Source organism: Lagopus leucura, unplaced genomic scaffold, assembly GCF_019238085.1.
Source record: "Lagopus leucura isolate 7727_CA_CO unplaced genomic scaffold, USGS_WTPT01 35276-6_obj-0_obj, whole genome shotgun sequence".
Classification (NCBI taxonomy): domain Eukaryota; kingdom Metazoa; phylum Chordata; class Aves; order Galliformes; family Phasianidae; genus Lagopus; species Lagopus leucura.
Window position 1 is genome coordinate 30944 of NW_024963103.1, and position 8026 is coordinate 38969.

The window sequence follows — 8026 nt, forward strand, 5'->3', positions numbered from 1 at the left end:
TTAGGGTTAGGGTTCAGGTGGGCATAATGAACTGGTGTTTGCCTGAAAATAACATACAGTACATACTTAGGAGTACTTACATGTTAGAAAAGAGATCTTTTCCTGGCACAATTAGTGTAGGGCACTGTGAATTCACACACCATCTGGTGTTCAATGATTTCCTCATCTTGGCAGTTCTCAGACCTTGAAGCTCCTGGTTTGGGGTCTTTGAGTTGATTCATTATTTCTACCTTTCAAAAATTTTGGACTTACAGCATTTGCATGGGTACAAAGTGTTTGAATTTCAAACCATTCCTCTCTCTGCTTTTATCAGTTTTACCTCCACGTGGAGAGGAGATAAATATGCATACCAAATTCTTTATGTTGATTTTGCTCTGGATGAAGTAAGCTACCACGTGTTTAAAATAATACTTTTGCACCTTTGCAAATGGAAGCTGCAAGGAACAGGAAGCTTTTCCACAATGATGAAGGTTCTTCCAGAGAAGTAGCACCTCCCAGAATAAAGGAGGCGTCAATAGCCAATGTGCCATTGGCCAAAACCAGCATATATTCAAGATCTGGCCAGGAGAGATCAGCAGAGTTCAACTGCAGAGACAACCAAGGCAGCCACAGCATTAAATCAGACTCACAAAATAAGTAGAAACTAACCCAGAATGTTCCCATTAAAGCCTAATTATCCGCTGACTTCTTAGACATGCGAGAATTTCCCTTGTCTATTTGATTTCATGCTTATCATCAAACTAGTCATTAAATGGCTGAGTATTAGGGGAAAAATTCAAGGCTTTCTGGTCTGTCTTGTTTAATCCTTCAGCCCCTCCCTGCCCTCCTCCCTGTCCCACTTTCCCTCTGGTGTAGTCAGGAAAGGGAAAGGAGTGTGTTATGCTGGGCAGTGTGACACAACCTCTGCAGACTGAGCAGGATGTGAAGTTGCATGATCCCAGAGAATGGCTGGGATGGACAACACTGGTGCCATGCTTCGTGTTCCATGGGCATAGCAGAATCACACAGGCTGAGACCCGGAGTTCTGATCATGATAAGGAAAACCTGTGGTCTGGAAGACAAATAAATTGTTAAAACAACAGAAATGATGAAAGAATAAACAGCACTACGAAAACAGAAAATAAAAACCCCTGGAAGACTTATGTATGTGGGACAAATCGAGGATGTAGAACTGCTGTTTTGGGATATCTCTGAAGTCGGGAACTCAGAAGATTTTTAGCAGAGATTGGCTGTTTACACTGATGACAAAACTATCCCATTGGGATGAATTATTCCTTTTGGCCTCGGCTGCTTGTCAGCTGGAGTGTACGGAGACACCATTTCTCCAGCAGCAGACTCCAAGCCTTAAACTTTTGACCTGAGCTAATTACTGAATTCGCTTTATAGAAGTAATGAGGTTCTGAGCCTCTGCAATGCCTTGGAGGCTATAGAGAGTCTGAGCCAAAATCTGAGCTCCCTAATCAGTTCTGACTGTTTTTTATTCATTTACTTGGTGCCCTGAGGCACTGCCGCACCTTGAGTTCTCTGCGAGGAGACACAGCGCTGCTCCTCCCCAGTCTGCAAGTGGGCAAAATATCCCAGCACAGGGCTGCAGGGTGATGGATAAGGGCCATTTTGAGGGAAGATGTGGTTCTGCAGAGCTGCCATGACTGGGAAGTCAGCACCAACCCTGGCTCATCTCTTTGTTCACCAGGAACTAAGGGGTTTCTGTGTTCCTTACAACATGGGCGGTCCAAAAGCATAGAATCATAGAATCACAGAATCATTAAGGTTGGAAAAGACCACTAAGATCATCAAGTTCAACTGTTCACTCACCACCAATATTGTCCCCAGAACCATGCACCCCTAAGTACCACATCTCCATGTTTCTTAACCCCCCCTCAGGGATGGTAGCTCTACCATCTCCATGGGCAGCCCATTCCAGTCCCCAGCCACCCTCTTGGATAAGAAGTTTTTCCAGCCTGAACCTCCCTTTGTGCAACTTGAAACCATTCCCTTTTGTCCTACCACTGTTACCTGGGAGAAGATGCTGACCTCCACCTCACTACAAACTCTCCAGACTGAACGATCCCAATTCCTTCAGCTGCTCCCCATGAGACCTGTGTCCCAGACCTTTCACAGCATTACTGTCCTTCTCTGGACATGCTCTAGGGCCTCGATATCTTTCTTGTGGTGAGAGGTCCAAAGCTGAACACAGCACTGGAGTGTGGTCTCACGAGAGCTGAGCACAGAGGGGCAATCACCTCCTGCTGTCTGCACTACTTCTGACATGAGCCAGGATGCTGGCATGACATGAGCCATGGCCACCTGGGCACACTACTGGCTTATGTTCAGGCCCTATAGATGGACCTGTTAACTAACACACCCAAATCCTTTTCCTCCATGCAGCCTTTCAGTCATGGGAGGCATTCAAGCCCAGACTGGATGGAGCCCTATTCAACCCAATTTAGTGGTTGTCAACTCTGCTCATTGTAGGGTACTCAAACTAGAAGATCTTTAACGTCCCCTACAACCCAAGCCAATCTAAGCCAATCTAAAATCACTTTGCCTCATGCCTGTAGCACTGCACAAGGCTGTCGTGACCAAAGTGCAGGACCTAGCACTTGGTCTTGTTGAACTTCATCCCATTCACCTCAGTCCAGTGATCCAGGCTCTCCAGATCCCTCTGTAGGTCCATCATTCACCTCAGTCCAGTGATCCAGGCTCTCCAGATCCCTCTGTAGGTCCATCCTACACTCAGACAGATTAACACTTCCTCCCAGCTTGGTGTCATCTGCAAACTTACTGCAGGTGCACTCAATTCCCTCATCCAGAGCATCAATAAAGATATTTAAAAGGATGGGCCACAATACCTACTTCTGGGGAACACCACCAGTGACTGGTTATCAGCTGGATTTGACTCCATTTACCAGCACTCTCTGGGTCCACTTGAAGGCTGTGAGGAATCGTGGTGGTCTTGTGCCAGTATGCACCCCAGCTGCTGCATCTCGTGCATCATGATGCTTGGGTCATGACAGCACTCCTGGAAGTTACTTCCATGATGGAGCGGATTGGTGGACAAAGGGAAGGCAGTTGATGTCACCTGCTCGGCCTTGTACATGGCCTTTGACATGGTCTCACACCACATTCTTATCTCTAAACTGGAGAGATATTGGTTTGAAGGGTGGACTATTCAGTGGGCAAAGAATTGGTTGGAGGTTCACAGTCAGAGGGTTGTTGTCGATGGCTCCAAGCCCAGGTGGAGCTGGTGATCAGTGATGCCCCCTAGGAGTTCCGTCTTGGGACAAATATTCCTTAACATCTCTATCAGTGATACAGATGATGGTATTGAGTGCATCCTTGGCAGTTTGCTGAATGGTGCAGTTGATATGACAGAAGGGAGGGCTGCCATCCAGAGGGACCTTGATAAACTCAGAAAGTGAGCCCCTGCAATCCTAATCAGGTTCAACAAAGCCAAATGCAAGTTGTTGAGCTGGGGCCATCCCAGATAATGTCTACAGACTGGGAGAACTCCTTGGGAGCAGCCCTGCAGAGAAGACTAGGTAGTCTTTTACCATCTAACCCAAGCCATTCTATGATTCCATGAAATCCTCTTTTTTTTTTTTTTTCTCCAAACAGGGAAGACTGGTAGATAATATTTTGCAGAAGATCTCTTTTGTTGTTAAATAAACCTGCCTTGTACTATGGCAAATACAAACCTGCTGCCAACACAGTCAATGACTGGAGTGGGCAAATGGAACTGAAACTGAAAGAAGACTAAATTTTAAGAGGAGAGGTGCAAGGCTGGCTGCTGGAGGTAGACTTTATTTCAATTAGATGAACAAGAGTGGTCAGAGGAATTAGATAAGCTTTAGGAAAAACAAGGCCTTCTTTGACTTTGAAATGGAAGTAGCAGGCTAACAGATAGCTCAGGATAGTGAACAGAGCAGTACAACAGGGCCAGGCTTATCACTGGAGATAAGATCTGCAACACAGTGATGCAATAGGCATCAACTCTTCCCTCTCCCTGCAGCCATCCTGGCAAGCAGGCAAATACCACTGCACTGCTGGGGTTGCCTCACTTCCAAGGAGACATCTGTGCCAGCGCCTGGCCTGCTTCTGCTGTCAAGAAAGCTGAAGTGATGCAAAAACTGTCCATGCTACACAAAGCCTGGGGTGCTTCTTTTGTAGTATCAATCTACAGGTTTATTTTTGAACGATACATCCACAGTTTATGAAAGGATCAAAATAATTCTTGCAGTTTTTAAATGTTGAGGTACCCCATATCAGTGAAAGGTGAGCATTGGGCATCATTATGGAGACCCCACATACATCATCACACACCAAATCATAAACCAAATGAATAGCATACTTTGGTGTAAGATGAAATAACTTCTGGTAGATGGACTGTTGGATGACTTGTATTTTCAAAGACTGTGAGTTCTAATGAGGATAATTTTTAATATAAAATATTTTTGGAAATCTTGTGAGCCTTCCAAACATTAGGAAAGTAGTTAGATTAGCCCAGATAGTCACAGGACAAACTGCAGAAATTGAAGTTGTTAAAAACTAATAATTTGATCCCACAATAATTGTTTCTCTTTCTTTGCCTTACTCTCAACACCCTAATTTTTCAGAAAATGGAAATTCCTTTAAAATTTTGTTAGGAAACATTATTTTTTTCACCAAACGCATCAAGCATTTAGGTTCATCTTTTGCTGAGTATAGCATCTCTTCCGTGCTGCAGAATCTCCCACAAATTCTGCTTCACTTTCCAATTGAATGACAAGGGTCATGTTGGCATGACAAAAGGAACAAAAGGGCATTTCCTTTTTGTAATGCTTTTCCATGCTTAGAGTCCTGCCAGAATGATTCTCAGCACTATCCAATGGTAGAGGTAGAGAATTCCTGTTCTCAGCCCATGCTGAATATTAATATATTAGGAAGAATTTCTTCTCCAAAAGAGTGATGATGCATTGGCAAAGGCTGCCACCAGGGAGGTGGTGGAGTTACCGCCCCTGGAAGTGTTCAAGAACTGCATAGATGTGGCACTTGGGGACGTGGCTTGTTTGACAATATTGGTGGTAGGTGGGCAGTTGCACTGGTTGATCTTAGAGGTCTTTTCCAACCTTAAAGATTCTATAATTCTAAATTTATGAACAAGGGAACGATGACCCAAGTATTTGTGACTTCATGTCACTATGTCTGGACCTGTAACATCCTGAATTCATCACCATGAATCAGTTTGAGAGCTGTGTTAGAAGTTCTATAGAAATATTCTTAATTTGGAAAGATAGAAGGACATGCAGTGTGTCTTTAAAGGAAGATATGCAACCAGCACATCACCCAACAGTTTAAGAAATTTGATAGATGAGTCTCTGACATTCTTGTCATGTCTCCCCTCTCTTTTTCCCCACATCCACCATCTCAGAATGCTGCAAGGCGTGCTGTGAGGTCTGGCTTATGTCAGAGAAGCTGTCAAAGCTGGGACATGCAGCCTCCATGGCCTGCAGCTGGGCTAAGCAAGGAGTCTACAGCAAGAATTAATCTCAATGTCTTGCTCCTGCAGCATGCCCTGGGGTTTGGCACTCCTTTGTTTTTAAAGCCACAGTTATTACTATCAAGACAGCATGCAAAGAGCTGGTGAGAGGGAAGGAGGGATAGAGGAGGGGGAAGGTGAGAGTTTCTATGGATATTTGAAATCATGCTTAGAGAGAAACCTGTTATTAGGGTCTGCTTTTAAACAGAGCATCAGAGCTTTTCCTTCAGAGGGAGAAGGGGAAAGCAAACTGTTATAAGCAGAACAAAGGGGATTGTATAAGAATCCATCCTTTTGGAGCTGCAAGGCAAACTACAAGCCAAACAGGGTGAGGAGAGCACCTATGGCTGTTTGAACACCTCATGTCTGTAAACTCTTTGATAGAGAAAATCCCCAGTTGGGAGTTTCTAAGAGAGCAGTGTATATGGAATTCTTTTTCTCCTGTAGACCAGGAATGACCTGGGGACACATCAAGACAGTGATAAGTGTCTCTTTCCATCCCCTTTTATCCTGTTTACAATACAGAGGCTTTCCTTGAACAAAACCCTTTTTTTTTTTTTTTTTTGCTCTCTGTGCTTCTGGCTGTTGTGTCTAAATGAGCCAATTTGCTGAAGGACTCTTCCTGGAAGGACCTGAAGTCTGATGAGAACAGAACAGACTTGCAGCATGTTTTGTTGTTGTTGCTGTCTTCTTTTTTTTTTTCCTCTGTCAAAAAGTAAAGTTATTGAGAAAAGAACAGGAATTCATTCCTGCTTTTCAGCGCTTGCCACTTCATCAGAACTCCTGTGATACTCCTCAAAGTCTTGGCCAGGAGGGAAGTCCCAGCATCTATCTCCATTCAAGGCTTCTGTCTGCAGAAAGTGTTTGAAAACAGGGCATAATGATTCAGATAAAAGAGAGCAAAAAAAAACAAAACAAAACAAAAATTGATTGCATTTGTTCCCGCAGCAGCTCATGTTTTTATAGACAGTTCATTTTTATACTCATTTGATTTCTGTGGCTTGAGATATTGTTAGGATCTCAGTGGGATGATCTTCTGCCAGGCACCTGCCTTGCTGGTGCAATGGTCAAAGAAATTTTCCTGCAGCATGAAGATACATGTGCGGGGGGGGGAGGGGGGGAACACAGGAAAAAGATTTCATCATTAGTTACAGATGTGTTGTTATTTCACTCACTCATACCTGTATAATGCTCAGCCACTTGTCCTCATGTGATTAGATTGCATCCTTCAGGTGCACCCCTTAACTGTAAATGAGCAACAGCAGAAGAAACTCCACTTTGGAGAGTGTTCCTGTCTCAAAGTTTCATGTTTTGCCCAGAATCACAGAAAGAGACCACCTTAAACTTCCCGCTCCTTAAAATCTTTCCTGGTTTCAACATTTGTCATCCTTCAGTACCCTGAATTTGTGCTGTAAAGACAATTAGGCTTTGCATAAGTGGAAAAAAGACAGAAGAGGGCTGAGATTGCTGATGACTGATTATGATTTTAGATTTAAAACTTGAATTTAACGGTATTAAAGCAATTAATTCCTGCTGTTAATCTGTGACTTCCATATTCTCAGCAGCATGATAAGGAATCCCTGTTGTTTTTAACAGAATTCCTCTGAAGGTTGTTTTGGAGATTCAAGAACTCATCAGCTGTCGTGTCTTGGGCACGTCACAGAATGGTTTAGGTTGGAGGGAACCTCAGAGATCATCCCAGGGACAAGGCAGCCACAACTGCTCTGGGCAGCCTGTTCCAGCACCTCACTCTGAGTAAGAAATGTTCCCTCTTTTAGTCTGAAGTCATTCCCCATTCTCTTATCACTGCTTGCATAAAGAGCTGCTCTCTTCCTGTTCATATGCTACCCTCAAGCTGCACTGAAGTCTCCCTGGAGCCTTCTCTTGTCCAGACTTTTAAAGATCAGTGGCCTTGGGTGGGGACGGGTCAGGGTTGGCCCAGATGATCTTAGAGATCGCTCCCAGCCTTAACGATCCCACAACTCTAAGGAAGGGATGCCATACAGAGGGACCTCAACAGACTTGAAAGATGTGAGACAGTGAGACAGCAGTGTGCTCTTGCAGCTCGGAAAGCAAATGGTATCCTGGGCTCCATCAGAAGAGGGGAGGCCATCAGGGGGAAGAAAGTGATCGTCCCCCTCTACTCTGCTCTTGTGAGGCCCTATCTGGAGTACTGTGTCCAGGCCTGGAGTCCCCAGGACAAGAAAGACAGAGAGCTGTTGGAGAGGGTGCAAAGGAGTCACAGAGATGATCAGGGGGCTGGAGCGCCTCCCTACAAAGACAGGCTGAGGGAGCTGGGCTTGTTTAGCCTGGAGAAAAGAAAGCTGCGGGGTGACCTCATTGCAGCCTGCAGTACCTAAAGAGAGCCTACAAACAGAAGGGGAATCAACTCTTGGAAAGGGAAACAGCAGGACAAGGGGAAATGGTTTGAAGTTGAGGGAGGGCAGATGGAGGTTGGATGTCAGGGGAAGTTCTGTGCTGTGAGAGCGGTGAGGGGCTGGAACAGCT